Source organism: Poecilia reticulata, chromosome 2 (genome assembly GCF_904066995.2).
Source record: "Poecilia reticulata chromosome 2, P_reticulata-male-v2, whole genome shotgun sequence".
In the NCBI taxonomy this organism is placed as follows: domain Eukaryota; kingdom Metazoa; phylum Chordata; class Actinopteri; order Cyprinodontiformes; family Poeciliidae; genus Poecilia; species Poecilia reticulata.
In genome coordinates, this window is record NC_088831.1 from 44,408,719 (window position 1) to 44,424,176 (window position 15,458).

The following is a 15,458-nucleotide window of genomic DNA, read 5'->3' on the forward strand; positions in this document are numbered from 1 at the left end:
AATAGGAACTATTTTTGTTTTTGTTTCACCTTTTACTGTTCTTGATTCAAACAAATGTCTGTAATTATAGAATTTCTAGTAATGTGGTTCTAGATTAAACTAAATTAAAAAAATCTAAGTGCATAGCAGAAAGTAAAGCTAAACGCTTTAGCACTTTAGCTACGATAGCCCTACATTTTAAACATTTGCTAACGCCGAAGCGCCAAAGCGCTTTAGCAACATGGTGTGTCAGGGACGCTAATTCTGAAGTGTGATGTTAGCATTGTGTTCATTGCAAGCTAATGCTAAAGCGCTGTACAAATGTATTGAATAGAGGCTAATGCTAAAATAACATGGTGTGATAAAACAAGTAAACAGTCTTCACTCCTTTCAAAATAAGAGCATAAATATAAAAATCTAACCAAATCAAACTTTATTCAATTCAAAGTTTACAAAACTTTCAAGTAAATTAGAATTTATCTGGAAACATTCGTAACTAAGTACGCTAAATGAGCTCAGAGTTCGCTAAGCTAAGTTTTGGATTAGCGCTTTAGCGTTTTTGCTAATTAAGATCTTTTCTAGGAGTCGGTTAAATCTATTATTGAGGTCGGCATCTGTATGTGTGGTAAAGTAAAAACAATCATAATTGTTCCTGTGTATTTATGATAAATGTTAGAATCATTTATTCAGCATCAGCAGTTTTAAAGCAGCTGGAGAAAATCAAACTGGTTTCAAAACACGTTAGAAACTCTGAATAAACTTCCAGGGTTCGGTAGCAATCCGGTCATCTCTCCTGCCGTCCATCCTCCCTGTTCCTCTCCGACCCCAGGCAGCTGAGCGTATTTGTTTGAGGCGAGGAGCGGGTCCAAACGGGCCGCAGCAGAACCCCTCAGGCGGCGAGGGCAGCAGGGTGTTTGAGCAGCCAAATGGATGCATTTCAATCTACTTCGGAGAAATTTATCAGGTAGATTGAGGCTGAAGTTCAGACTCGACGATCGCCATGACAACCGAGCGAACTCAATCTGCGGCTGAAGGTCGGCAGCAGCGACGGAGATGAATCTATTTCCCAGGTTTTCTGATGATGTTTGACCGGGAAAAAAACAAATAATGCTTTCAACATAGCCGGGAGATTTAATAAAAGGTACTTTTTTGGGGTACTTTTACCCCAAAAAAGTAAATTTTTTGGATAAACCCTTAATATGTTGAATGTAAATGTTGTCCTCCTGGTTATCTTTAAACTGTCCTGGTATCATTTGGAAACCTTCATCTCTGCTTTCCCTTTTATTAAAGTCCAGTTCAAAGCAGGAGACTCTAAAGGTTTGGAGTGAGTGAATCTCTTTGAACCCAGAAACGTGTTCTGTGTTCAGAACCGTCTGACATTTAGAGCTCGGTGCGCGAGGTCGGCGAGCTAACGGCGATTACGACCAAACACTTCCTGTGATCAGAACCAAATAGCGACGCCTGATGTGTTCCTGCTTTTTCTCTGGTTTTAGCCCTTTCATGATCTTCCTCCTCCTGAATGTCACAAAGACGTCTCCTCGCGGTTAAGGTTGTCCGTTTTGATTAATTGACGTCTCTGCAAGGAAATTTCCTGATGAATTGGAGTCTGTCGCTGCGAGAGATAAGCTAATGGGATGAGAAGCGGTTAGCACTACACCTATCAAGTTTTAATCACAGCTGCAGCCATAAATAGAGCGAGCGCACATCTGAGCTGAATGATAAATCAGCTGGAAGCCTGTTTTATTCGCCGTTGTTTGCTTGGAACCAACTGGAAGTGGGTTCATGTTTTCTCTGATCCTCCCTTCGGTCTGTTTGGGGTCACGACCTCGCCGCTGATGCAGTCTGCTTTCAGCAGCCGGCGGCAGCATCTCCACTCAAACACGAGCCTCTCCTCCATCCCTAATAAGAGCCAGACACTTAGAAATGAAAGTACAGCCGAGGGAAAGCACTGAAACCAAATGAGCTACGGGGGTTTAGCCGGGTTAAGTAATAGAAAACAATATCCTACAACAACTGAAACGCAGCGGCGTGAAAAAGTGTTGGCCCCCCTCCTGGTATCCCATTTTTTTGCATCTTTGTTACACTTTAGAGTTTCAGAACAGTAAATATTAGTTAAGACAACACAAGTAGCACAACAAGCTCCAGACATTAGAAGACCTCCAAAGAAATTCAGGAACAAATCAAAGCCATTTCTAAATCTCTGGGACTCCAGAAATCCAGGATTTAGCAACTACTAAAGCAGTAGCTGCTTTTCTATTCAACATGCATTTGCACAATTTGACACTTTGAAAATAAATATGCTTAATGGAAACACTTAGAAACTCGTGTTTGATAAAAACGTTTGGCATTGGATGAGGTTGGTTTTTGATTTATGTAGCAAAAATGCAACGGAACATTTTTTTTTCCCATCAAACGAGTCACATGATCAACAACAGGATGTTACTACTGCCGTAAACCACAAAGAAGAAGACAGGAAGTAGTTGGAGGACGATGCTGTTTCTTATTTAATGGAAACATTGCAATTGTGAAATAATTTTTTGATATTAGTAGAACATTCACAAAATTGAAGAAGGGATTAAGTTTGTTCATGTGCCATCATACTTTAACTACTTCCTGTCGTAGTGCTTTTTGGCGTTTCTACCAGTAGAAACATCCTGTTGTTGATCAAGTGTCTCATTTGATATATAAAAGAGTGTTTCCATTGCAGTTTTGCAAAAACTTTTTATATAGAAACAAGTTGTTTTTTTTAAAATGGGCGTCCCCATTAAATAAGAAACGTAATTAAAATCCCGCGTATAAAAGTTTAACGAGATAGGACATTAAAAAACATCATCCTCCGGCCACTTCCTGTCGTCGTCTTTGTCGTTTCCACCAGTAGTAACATCCTGTTGCTGATCATGTGACTCGTTTGATGTGGACAAAGTGTTTCCATTGCAGATTTACAAAATAAAACCAATTAAAAGAAAGCCGGAAACAAAACAAATCGTTTATCAAAACCATGAGTTTGTTTTATCTTTAAAATTGTCGTTGCATGAAGTGAATACATTTTTGTCACTTTCACAATTTTATGGTTAATGGAAACGCAGCTAATTCTGTTTGGAATCATTGGATTTTTGTGAATTTTGGTTAAAATTTGATAATTTTAGAACAATTTGTGAATTTACTTTCTTCTCCTTCTGCCTTTGATTTGGCAGAAACTTTAATCTAAAATAATTAAATCATGACCAGGATGTAGAAACGCTGCAGCATGAAGACGGTGAAGCCAGAAACAAAATGGCTCCCTGTGTTTACTGCTGATGCTCCGGTTCTGGCCGGGTTCTGCGTCCAGAACAAAGACGTTCCTGTTTAGTTTCAGCTCTGAAGCGTCGGCCGTGTTTCTGTCCACGCCTTCGTCTGAAAACAGGCGATTCCCGTCGTCTCTGCTCAGTTCTCTGCAGCAAACAGCAGGGGGCGCTGCAAGGCTCAGGAAATAAGCTGACGATTTCAAACAAAACTTAAATTCAGTTCGTTTCTCCAAAAGAATCAATAAACTTTTATTTATTTTTAGTTCATGTGACAGAATTTTGTTTTTATTGGTGAACAAAACCAAATTTATGTAATAAGAGTGAAATTATCCAAACTTATATTTTTGACTTCTAACCATCACAATAACTTTGTGTCTGGTTGGATTTCAGTGATTTGTTTTTTTAATTAGTATTTATTTTTAGTAAACCTTTAATTATGGAATTCTGGTTTAATATTTTTAGATTATTTTCTTATTTCTTTTTTATAACAATGGACATTTCCAGGTCGTTTTGCGAAGTCTGAGTAAAATCGGTTTGTTTTCACGGCAGCGGCTTTTCGCGGCGTGTGAAAGTCTGGCTGCTTCCTGGTCAGAAGATGAAGAGGAGCACATCTGGGTGATGAAGAGCCTGGTTGATGGGCGTGAAACTCATTTAGAGGGAACATTAGACGGAGACGTTCCTGTTTTATTCAGGAGGTTCTGCGTACATTTAACATCAGCAGCAGCAGCGTTGAAAAACCCGTCCTGTCCATTAATTTCCTGAGAACGGCTCGGCGCTTTACGGCGCTTTTATTCCTCGATGAGCGGCGTTAATTTCTCAGCAGGGAGCGTTTCCTTCATCCAACATGGCTGCAGCGGGAGGCAAACTGTGTGGGTTTCTGGTGCTTCTCAGACGATGATGATTTCGTCTCTCGCTCCAATTTCCAGGCTGCATTATCTCCGACTCGCAGGCAGAGCTGCAGAGTAAACACCTCGTTTTGTTATTTCCTTCTTTTGCCATCAGTCAGGAAGCCATAAAGATCACTCACGTTAAACTAATTGGATTTATTCGGACTCATTACATTCATTCTGTTTGGGTTTTTGTTTCTGATGCGTCGCTTCGGATCCTGAAATCTGGAGGTTTTCCTTCAGAAGCATCAGATTTATTAACTCTTAAGGCCCCGAATCAGATGAAGGTTGGGAAAATGTTTCTTCAGATGATGTCGCTACCTGAACAGTCCGGCCAACTGCAGCAGGAATATTTCCCTGAGATGCGCTTGGAGAAAAACCTGCGTTTCTTTGTGCTTGCTCAGCGTCTCCTGCAGCGGCATAAATAAAACGGTTAGATTTGTGTGACGCTCTGAGGCCCATTCATTCATCTCCAGCTACTTGCGCTGCTTCTTTCTGTGCATGTTTGCAGAATAAATATATATTTATTTCTCTCAGAGTGAAAATGTTCGGGGGAACAAGTGCAGCTCTTTGGCTCTTCATAATGAAATGAATCGGAAATGGCAGACGCGTCACTTTCACTTCGACCCTTTCTGAAGAGCGCGAAACGGGAGGGAAAAGCACAGATTGAGGTTTTATGGAATGTTTTCTGTAAATCTGGACGTTTTGCTGACAAACATGTTGATTAAATATGATGAATCCTCACCAGGTTTCACACAAACGAACCCACAGCCACACGTTTCTTTACTGTTGCTGCTCTGGAGCTACGGGCTAGCACGCTAACAAAGGAGCTAATTTTAGCTTACTGCTTTAGCGGTTTTGCTAACTTTGAAAATATTTAGCTTCCCCTAAATGTATTTTTCCAGATACATTCTTTAGCATTAGCTCCCACCACTAAACATCATGTGTATGTGGCGCTTTAGCGTTAGCGGAACTCATGTTCATGATTAGTTGTTTATGGTTAGCGCAGTTAGCTTTTTAGGTAGCGTAGCTTTGCTGATAGGCTAACTCCCGTTAGCACAACACAGCAACAGTCTTTTCCAGATTCCAGTCAGAAGCAGATTTTAACTCCCTGTTTGTTGTCCATTGTTGTTGTTAGCTGATGTTGCTTGTGCGTCAGATTTATGGGCGTACCAGAAACAACGTGAATACAAAGGTTCCAGGTTTGTTCTGGCACCTTACAGCTATTAAGTGACCTTTGACCTTTCTATTTTAGATTCACTATCATTTATTAAGGAGTATTAGTTGGAAATCTTGTGTTGTTTTGGCTCAGCTGAGGTAAATTGAGCTATTTTCAGATCATTTAATTTTAATTAATTGTGCTTTCCTTCGTACTGCGACTGACTTTTTCCTCCGATGTGGGAGTTCAAACAGCAGAAACCTCCACCAGTCGTCCTCAGATATTCATGAACTGTTCACAAAGTGCTGAGAAATGAGCCAATTAACATCTGCAGACGGCGGCAGAAGTTCCCAGCATCGATCCGTTTGAGTCGTGGAAGCGTTTATCCACAGGAAGGTTCTGCTGCCGGTGGAACACGGAGCAGGTTTGGATGATAACTTCAGAAAACAGCCGTCACATGTCGAGTTTTTGATCAATCTGCTGTCGGGTTAGCTTTACAGCCATAGGTAGCTGACCGAGCAGCTTCGGTTTGTCATCAGACATAAGCTAAGAAATGCTCTTATTATGGAAGACATTCCTGCCTTAAATCACCCAGAGTGGCTCAGCTTGATGGAAAATCTGAGTTTTCTCCAGTGATAGAGGGAGGATTGTCTTCAGATCCGCGTTTAGGAGAACAGTTCCTCCTTTGACAGCAGAACTTTCCATCGTATTTTTAGCTCTGAATTCCTCTTATTGTTCCCGGTGAACAGCATGGGGGCAAATCAGGACTAGATTTTACTCCGTTTGGCACCAAATACATCCAAAAAGAGAACAAAGTTTTACTGTAAAATAAATCTGTAGTGTCGATCCAGAGGAGTCTGTTGGTCTTCTGGCTCATAATTGACTTAGAAAGTCGAAATGTGACTTTTAGTTTCAGAAATTTGACTTTCAGTTTGGCTTTTATTTTTTATTTTATGGCAGAAATGTGCTTCCGTAGATTAGAAAATAAAAACACACACCCATGAATTCGGGTGGGTGATATGAACTTGGACTTTTATTGTGATATTTTGTGGCGCTGCTGTCGTGATAACGATGTAAATTATGATAAAAATGATTTTAACTTGGCGTCACAAACACAAACGTTGTCCTTGAAAACTTTCTCGTTTGAAACGGGATTCTTCAGGACGTCGGTTACTGAACGATTAACTGCGTCTGATTCAAATTCGCTTACAGAAATGTTTTCTCAACGTGAGCAGCAACAAATCGAACCACTTTTTTCAAAAAGCGACGACTGAAGTTCAGTAACTTCTGCAGTTTCGCTTTGGGCCGTGACCCGTTCACACGATCTGATTTCATTTAGTAGCAGCACGAACGATAACGTGGAAAACATCGTATGTCAGGCCCTGCTGCGACCGTCGCCTCAGATTGGCGCCGTTTCCCTCCGTGGTGTTTTCTAAAGCAGGTTTTACTCAGATCTCAGATCGTTTCAGTCGTCTGGACTGGGAGAGGAAGCTGCTCCCAGTTCCTTCAGCTGCTGGTTCTGCGTCGTTTTCGGTTATTGTCGCCTTTTCCTGCCTCTCGTCTCCATAATTAGCAGCAGACGGCACTGCGGGTCGTTTTTCAGTTTAAATTCAGCCAAACCTCAGAGACGACCTGCTAAATCAAGATGGAGCTGGCAGGAGCCTGGAGATGCCAGCCTAGTTCCCCTCCAGGCTGTTTGCTGTCACAGTTTGCTGACAGAGACGGATCGGCCCGGCAGGCGGTTCTGGCCCGTGGCCCGTTTATTAAGCGCCGGACTCTGAAATCGCCAGGAGATTTGTCTTAAAACACGAAGCTGGAAAAGGTTTCACACTTCAGGAGAAAGACTTTGACTCTGAAGCGGGGAATAAATGTGATGTACGTAGGTTTGTCTCTGCTTGTTGGTTTGGACGTTTATGAAGAGAGAAACTTGAGCTGGACCCGTTCAGCTGTCAGAGGAACCAAACGGATCTTTGTCTCATCAGACCTAAAAAAGGCTTTTGGTTGCCAAACGATGGTTTTTCCAACAATGTGAGCAGCAACAAATGAAGCAACGTCAGAAAAATAAAGCAACAAAAAGTCTCGTCGTGACAAAATCTGGAGGATTTTTGTAAAAATGTGACCAACTGCAAATCTGGCAACTTTTTTTCAGTAAAGCAACATGTGAAAAATCTGGCAACTTTCACTAAAGCGATTAGCAACAGATTTGCTAATTTTTTGATAAAAAAGTAGAAACAAACCCATCCATCCATTTTCTCCCTCTTATCCGTCGGTCGGGTCTTGGGGGCAGCAGCCTCAGGAGGCCCAGACTTCCCTCCCCAGCCTCTTCCAGCTCCTCCAGGAATCCCAAGGCGTTTCCAGGCCATAGAGAGACATCGTCCCTCCAGCGTGTCCTGGGTCTCCCCTCCTCCCGGTGGGACCTGAACTCCTCACCAGGGAGGCGTCCAGGAGGCATCCTGACCAGATGCCCGAGCCTCAACTGGCTCCTCTCGACGTGGAGGAGCAGCGGCTCTACTCTGAGTCCCTCCCGGATGACCGAGCTTCTCTCTCTAAGGGAGAGCCCAGCCACCCTGCGGAGGAGGAAACTCATTTCGGCCGCTTGTATCCGTGATCTGGTTCTTTCGGTCATGACCCAAAGCTGATGACCATAGATGAGGGTGGGAACGTAGATCGACCGGTAAATCGAGAGCTTCGCTTTTTGGCTCAGCTCTCTCTTCACCACGACGGACCGGTACAGCGCCGGACCGGTACAACGCCGGACCGGTACAGCGCCGGACCGGTACAACGACGGACCGGTACAACGACGGACCGGTACAGCGACGGACCGGTACAACGACGGACCGGTACAACGACGGACCGGTACAGCGCCGGACCGGTACAGCGACGGACCGGTACAACGACGGACCCGTACAGCGACGGACCGGTACAGCGACGGACCGGTACAACGACGGACCGGTACAACGACGGACCGGTACAGCGACGGACCGGTACAACGACGGACCGGTACAGCGACGGACCCGTACAGCGACGGACCGGTACAGCGCCCGCTTCACGGCAGACGCTGCCCCAATCCGCCTGTCCATCTCCCTTCTTCCCTCATTATGAACAAGATCCCCAGATACTTAAACTCCTCCACTTGAGGCGTAGAAACAAACCTTAAGCTTTTTTCTGACTGACGACAAATTAGCATTTTTTACAAAAGGGATAAAACTTTTTGTTTTTTAAATTGACTAAAAATTCAGCGATTTAAAAAGAACAGATCTGTCCGGATTTGTAGAAAAACGGAGCAATTAGCAACAGATCTAGTGAGTTTTTATCTGGAGCATGAAATGTAGTGACTCCGTTGATCGCTGCCTGTCGTTGCTTCTGGTCCCGTTTTGACCCGGAGCTGCTGAACGTTTCCGGTTCGGCAGCTCCGGCTCGGACGAGACAAAGATCCGTTTGGTTCCTCTGACAGCTGAACGGGTCCAGCTCAAGTTTCTCTCTTCATAAACGTCCAAACCAACAAGCAGAGACAAACCTACGTAAATCACATTTACGGGTTTTATTCTCCGGGACCTCCTGACCGGATCGCTGCCGGTTCATTCGGATCCGGTTTTCCTGATCAGTCGGGGAATCTCCCGGCTGATGTTTCATATCCCGCGTTGCCTCTGCTGGTCAGGCGGCCGACACGGACCGGCGGTTAATGGTTGAACTGGGTCAGGACAGGAGCGGAAAAACGGCTGGAAAGTTTCCTCTGAGGCGCAGAAAGTTGCATAATAACAACTCGGTTTGCAGCTTCGTTTTCTCCCCCTCGTTTGTTTACTCATCACAAACTAAACTCCATTTTCTGCAGAATTTCTTCCCGTTTCGCCTCGACAACAGAGAGCGCGTCCTCAGCCTCGGATATGAACATTTCATTCTGTTTTCTGTTAATAATAGTGATGATGATGCGTTTCAGGACGCGTGCTGGGGCTCAATGCGTGTTTCTATGAATAGCCGTGTGCGTTTTTCACTCTCCTCGCTCTGCTTGCAGATCGTTTCTGCATGCTGGGACTCAGATGAGTGTTTTCTGCTGGGTGAATAAATCTCAGAGGGTTTTCTGCGTCTAATTGCTCCCGAGGAAAGTCGTTTTATTTTAGAAAACATGAGGATCTGCGTCGGGTTCTGGTAATAAATGAATATATTCTCTCCTGTTTGGTTGCCAGGTTTACTTTTTTAAATTTCTCGTGGGAAGAGCATTTCTGTTGTTAGAAAATTAATGTGAAATCTTCTGGTTTCATCAGCCAGGATGTTGGTGAAAGGAAACACCAGCTCCTCTGTTTTGGATGATTCATCATCATTTTGGTTCTGCAAACGGTTTCAAATCACTTCAGGGTTTTTATCCTGTTTTGGTGTGAAAAGCTGGTAAAACAGCAGATCTCTAATTCATTTTGGTGCTAAGCTAACTGAAGCATTTTCAAGTTTATTTTCTGAGCTTTTACATCGCTGAGTCCTTCAGTCCTGTAGATGTTGTTCAGGTGACAGAAGGCCGACTTTGTAACCGTCTCTATGTGGCTCTGAAGGTCCAGATTTTAGGCCTGTTCTCTCGTTTCCAGCTGCAGTAACTGACTCTCCATCGCTCCTCCTCAGCAGCTTCAGTTTCTGCTCAGCTGGAGAAAGTTTTGGCACCCCCATGTGTTGAGCTAGCCTAGCCCTTCGTTAGCGTCGTTAGCGCGTGGCGCTGCTGAAGCTGTTGCTAACCGCCTGGTGGCTGAGCAGCAGGATGTGGGCAGCCGCGCTCAGGCTGGAGGAGGAAGATAAGGCTCTGCTTCCTGAGGGTCAGCGCTCTGTCGACGGCTCTGTGGAGAAGTCGGCGCGCCGCGGCGTGCATCTTCACGCCCGCAGCGCTCGCAGTCGAGACGCATCAGCTTCCAGAGCGACGGTGGGAAGAAGCTGGCAGACCGGGTGTCTGAATCCTTCATGGTGCGTTAGCGCTCGCTGCTGAAGACGAGGAATTCACACCTTATGTTCACACGCCAACCGCTGATGACTGGGCTGCAACTAGCAATTATTTTAGAAGTCGATTAATCAATTAATCTGATTACAAAAACCACCAAATCTACTGATTCCTTATTTAACCACTTAAGCTGCTTTTTATATAAGAAATGTTTCAAATAAACAAATCAATTCCTCTTTTAGTTGATAAAATAAACATTTTATTGCCTAAAACGCAGAATTCCTTTAGTAAATCAGAATCGGGTGAAGCTGAAACTTTTCCACCAGTTTCACTGACAAAAATGTTTTTTTTTTTATCTTAAATCCAAAATACTTGCATGTTTATACAATTTTGACTTAATTACTCTAAAATATTTTTAACAAACACCTTATTTTGAGTCTGTGTGTACTACAGTTAATGATTAACTGATTAATCGCGATTAATCACGATTAATCACGATTAATCACGATTAATCACGATTAATCATTACTTTCTTGTTTATGTTTCGGCCTTTCTGATCCGTCTTTTCTTAGTATAAATATTTTGTACAGTTTTGGCTTCATTACTGATCCAACTGTGTTGTTCTTTCAGCAAATGGCCGTTTTTAACGATCAATTACTAAAGTAGTTGACAATTATTTCAGTAATCAGTTAATCTGATTAATCTGATTAATCTGATTAATCAAGCTCCCAGTATTTAATTTGCTTTGTGATTTTCTTGTTTCGTTATTTTCATTAAATTTTTCATCTTCAACCTGAAATGCATCCAGGATCCAATGATCATCACCAGAAACCGACATAAATTTATTATTTAGCCGTAACTTTTCTGAAGTGTTTTTGTTGCTGCAGAGAAATCGATAGTTTTCGTTGTGGTTTTGTTCACTCAGCAGACGGGAGCCGAGTTCAGGCTTCGGTTCATGCAGAACCCTCCGAGTCATTCCTGGAAGAGTCGACTTTCTGCCTCGCTGCACAAACGCGCCACAAACTTTTACTTCAGCAGAATTTCCTGCAGACGTCCTGAAGGACTTTAGTTGGTCCGTTTTTACCAAACAGGACGCAGATGCTGAACTGATGAAATCATGTTTCACTCTTCTTTACGCCGTTTCTTCACATTTCTCTCGTTCGGTTTGATTTCCAAACATCAGAATCGACTGGATTTCATTTTTCTCATCGGAGGCTGAAAAAATCAGCTTCTTGTGATCTTGAGTTATGAAAAATCTTAGAGACAAAATGTTCATATTTTTATACTGTCGTGACTCTGAACATGTTTTTTTCAGTAAATTTTCTTTTTAAAGTTTGTTTGCTCCAGTTAACGATTAATCGATTACCAATTAGTTAAGGATTACTTCAGTAATCGATTAATCACGATTAATCAATTATCTTAGTAATCGATTAATCGCTTACTAAGCAATTTCTTGTTTATTTGCGTTTCTATCTTTACTTTTGATCAGTTGTGTTTCATTTAAATTCGGTTTGTTTGTTTTTCTCTCTTCTTGCTTTCGGTTTGATTTCCAAACATCGATTAGATTAAATGTTTCTCAGCCTGAAAAATCAGTTTCCTGAGTTATGAAACAGAAGCCGTGGCTTCGGTTGGCGCGACGCCGTTTGCTTTCCCCCCTCCGCTCTGTCATCGGGTGCAACGTGAAAGAAAATCCATCTGCAGAAACGTTTCCACGTCGGGTTCCAGGTTTGTTTGTGCTGAAAACTTGAACTCGGATTTCTGATTCCTCGCCTCGTCACGTTCTGCTTCTCAGCGTTTTCTTGTTTTTTGCTCGGAGAATATTCATGAGTGCAAACCAGGCATGAATCTGCAGAATCGTCTACGTTTAAAGTTTCTCTGAACCCTTTTCTGCACTTTTAAATTAATCTCTGCGAGGCATTTGAGGAAAACATTGGAGACGCTGCAGGGGCTCCAAGAAATAGAAAAGTTTAATTTATTTCAAACTGTTTCATCTCCACTGTGAGTTTTTCTTCCCACTCGGATATCGGCTGAACTGACAGGTTTGCTTTTGGATTCCCAGTAAAAACACAAATCATACTTTTGATTTTGTCCACATCTGATCAGTGACTTTGTTTCTTTATTAAACACGCCGGCTCAGAAATCTCAACAGGATGAAATTTGATTGAACTAGAAGTGATTAAGCTGCTTCTTTATTAATGTTTCCCATGAGAGGAAACAGCTGAGTCAGCTGCTCAGTCACAGAATATTTTCTGTTTTTAACAGTTTATCCGTTTTATTCTTTAAAATGTTAAACCAGAAGCTGAAATCTTCCTGTTTCAGGTCAGTTTTGATCATCAGAAATATTTATATTTCATGATTTATTCCTAATAATAAAGGAGAAAATTGTTTTCTGTGTTTGTTGTAAATTAGATGTTTCTTAATGGTCCATTTTACACAACAGTAAGAGAATTTATTGTAATTTATTAATATTTATTTTTGTTGTACAGTTACAGCCTCTGGTGGGCTGCAGGACTTACTTTTTATTTATTACTTTTTTAAACTTTGACAGCGATTAGCACGCTTAGCTTCCGCTAAATACATTTTCCCACCGAAATCCTAAAGCGCTAATTTACTTTGTTGAATAAAGTTCAACATCTGTGTTGAAGTTTTGGTTGTGGAAACACAGAAAATGTCAAATTGTTTCTTTGACATTAGCAGATTATTGAAAACGTTTTGCAGAAATATAATGAACTCAGGTTATCACAGCTGGTGGCTGTGATAAACTGGCTAATGCTAAAGTATTAGCTTTTGCTAATACTTTAGCATTAGCTAAAGCTAATACTATGTTGGTATAGTGCTCCAGCATTAGCTCTGGTTACATGCTACGTTGGTATAGCTCCTTAGCATTAGCTTTGGCTACATGCTATGCAGTAGCATTAGCTTTGGCTACATGCTATGTTGGCATAGTGCTCTAGCATTAGCTTTGGCTACAAGCTATGTTGGTATAGCTCTTTAGCATTAGCTTTGGCTACATGCTATGTTGGTATAGTGCTCTAGCATTAGCTCTGGCTACAAGCTATGTTGGTATAGCTCTTTAGCATTAGCTTTAGCTACATAATATGTTGGTATAACGCATTGACATTAGCTCTGGCTACATGCTATGTTGGTATAGCTCTTTAGCATTAGCTTTGGCTACATGCTATGTTGGCATAGTGCTCTAGCATTAGCTCTGGCTACAAGCTATGTTGGTATAGCTCTTTAGCATTAGCTTTGGCTACATGCTATGTTGGTATAGTGCTCTAGCATTAGCTCTGGCTACATGCTATGTTGGCATAGCTCTTTAGCATTAGCTCTGGCTACATGCTATGTTGGTATAGCTCTTTAGCATTAGCTCTGGCTACATGCTATGTTGGTATAGCCCTGTAGCATTAGCTTTGGCTACATGCTATGTTGGTCTAGCCCTGTAGTATTAGCTTTGGCTACATGCTATGTTGGTATAGCCCTGTAGCATTAGCTCTGGTTAAATGGCATGTTCATGTAGCACATTAGCATTAGTGGCACACTCATGCCAATGTTTATGATTGGTGCTTTGGGGTTAGCACAGCTAACGTTTCAGTTAGCGGTAACTGCATTTAATTTTATTTTGAAATGTTTTAATATTTATTGATGCTCTGGAACAAAACATGAGCTAAACTGTAAATAGAATTACAGCAGTTCAGGCAGTTTTTGAGGTTTCAAACATCATTAGTTGGAATTTATTGTCAATAGTCCAAATTCTTATAGGAAATGTTTCATAATAACCGTAAACGATCTGATAAATGTCCATCCTTTGTTGTCCTTAAGTCACTTTTGTAGCTAATTTTTTTACCCATCTGTGGAAACCTGGCTGTTTTGAAACGTTGCCTGAATTTTTCCACGTTTGTTTTTTTTTTTGGACCCGTTTCTGCAGCATGTTGACCAAATGTCCCCTGTTGGGACGTTTTGTCCCTTTCTCCCATAAAACGAGACGACGTCCCACATCTTGTGCAGGACAGACGCTATTATCGGATTTGGCCGACGTCCAGCCAGACATAAACTCTAATGAGCGCTGCGTTTAAAATCAATCAAACTGATTGGCCGCCACACGATGCTTTTAGCATTTTGCTCCATGTTCTGCTCGTCTGTTGCCGACGGAAACGACGTTTAGTGAGACCAAATCTGTCTGGATTTTACTGCTTTAGTGTAATAAAATCTGAACTGGCCTGCAGAGAGAAAGCAAGAATATATTGTTATATTATTATTATTATGACTGAAATCTGTTTTTTTTAATGTCTGACTGTAAAAAATGAACTAAAACGGTGAAAAACTCCTGCAGTCAAAATGACTCCTGTTGGGTAGAAATGAATGTGTTTCATTTTCTATGTTGGCTAAAAATGTTCAGTTTTAGGAAAACCCTAATCTGGATTATTTAGTTTTATTCAGAGGGATTACATCTCACTGAGACGTCGCTTTATGATGTTCCAGCTGCTATTGATCAATAACGACTGTGTTTGTTAGTTTTTATTGGTAATCTGTAAACTATTGTTTAGTTTCTAATAATACTTCTAGTTTTTTCATATTATGGTTCGTTTTTAGGTGCAGAATTTAAAATGGTCGCTATGTAAACATTGATTTGGTAATAAATACTCAAAAAAAGATCAAATAAAATAAAAAAGTTGAACGACCAACTCTGGTGTTTTCTTCAAACTTTTGTCGTCGCCATTTTGTTTCGCCATTTCAAAAAGGTTAAATAGATTCATAAACACCAAACAAAAAAAAGATTTTATATGTATAATTTCAGTTTGTTTCAGTTCCAATTAATTCCAGTTTTTAAACTTTAATTCCTGTTTTTATTTATTTCACTTAACAAAAATATTTTCCCAATTTCAGTTTTTGTTTTTTGTGGTTTTTCCTGTTTGAAAAACTGAACTTGTGTCTGAGTTTAACTCTGCTGATATGAATTAGCCTATCAGGAGCTCACAGCATCATGACATCATCATCTGGGATTCCCAGGATTATTTAAAGACACAGTAATCTTACGGACAGGAAGTAAGTTTTCAACTCGCACGGAAGTTTTCAGCTGTGTGAAAGTTTCTGTTTCCGTCTCCGCAGGCGGCCAGGAGCGTCTCAGCGCGCCGATGAGTGAAGCTGGAGTCCTGAGCATCCGCGGCCCGCAGCAGCAGTGAGGTATCTCCAGCCGACACGGCGCAGTTCTGTCAGCAGCCAGCAGGGGGCGG

The 15,458-nt window shown here is 41.7% G+C and overlaps 1 protein-coding gene across 6 annotated transcripts in view; it reads left to right on the top strand.

Moving 5' to 3' along the window:
- Positions 1–15,458, top strand: part of gulp1a (GULP PTB domain containing engulfment adaptor 1a) — a 60,991-nt gene that overhangs the window by 6,957 nt on the left and 38,576 nt on the right. For 5 of the 6 annotated variants that reach the window (XM_081604714.1, XM_017303373.2, XM_017303354.2 and 2 more), the window contains exon 2: positions 15,334–15,408. The exons of the other annotated variant lie outside the window; for it this stretch is intronic. The gene's annotated coding sequence lies outside the window, so the exon portion shown is untranslated. The remainder of the gene's footprint in view (positions 1–15,333; positions 15,409–15,458) is intronic. 6 annotated transcript variants of the gene reach the window in all.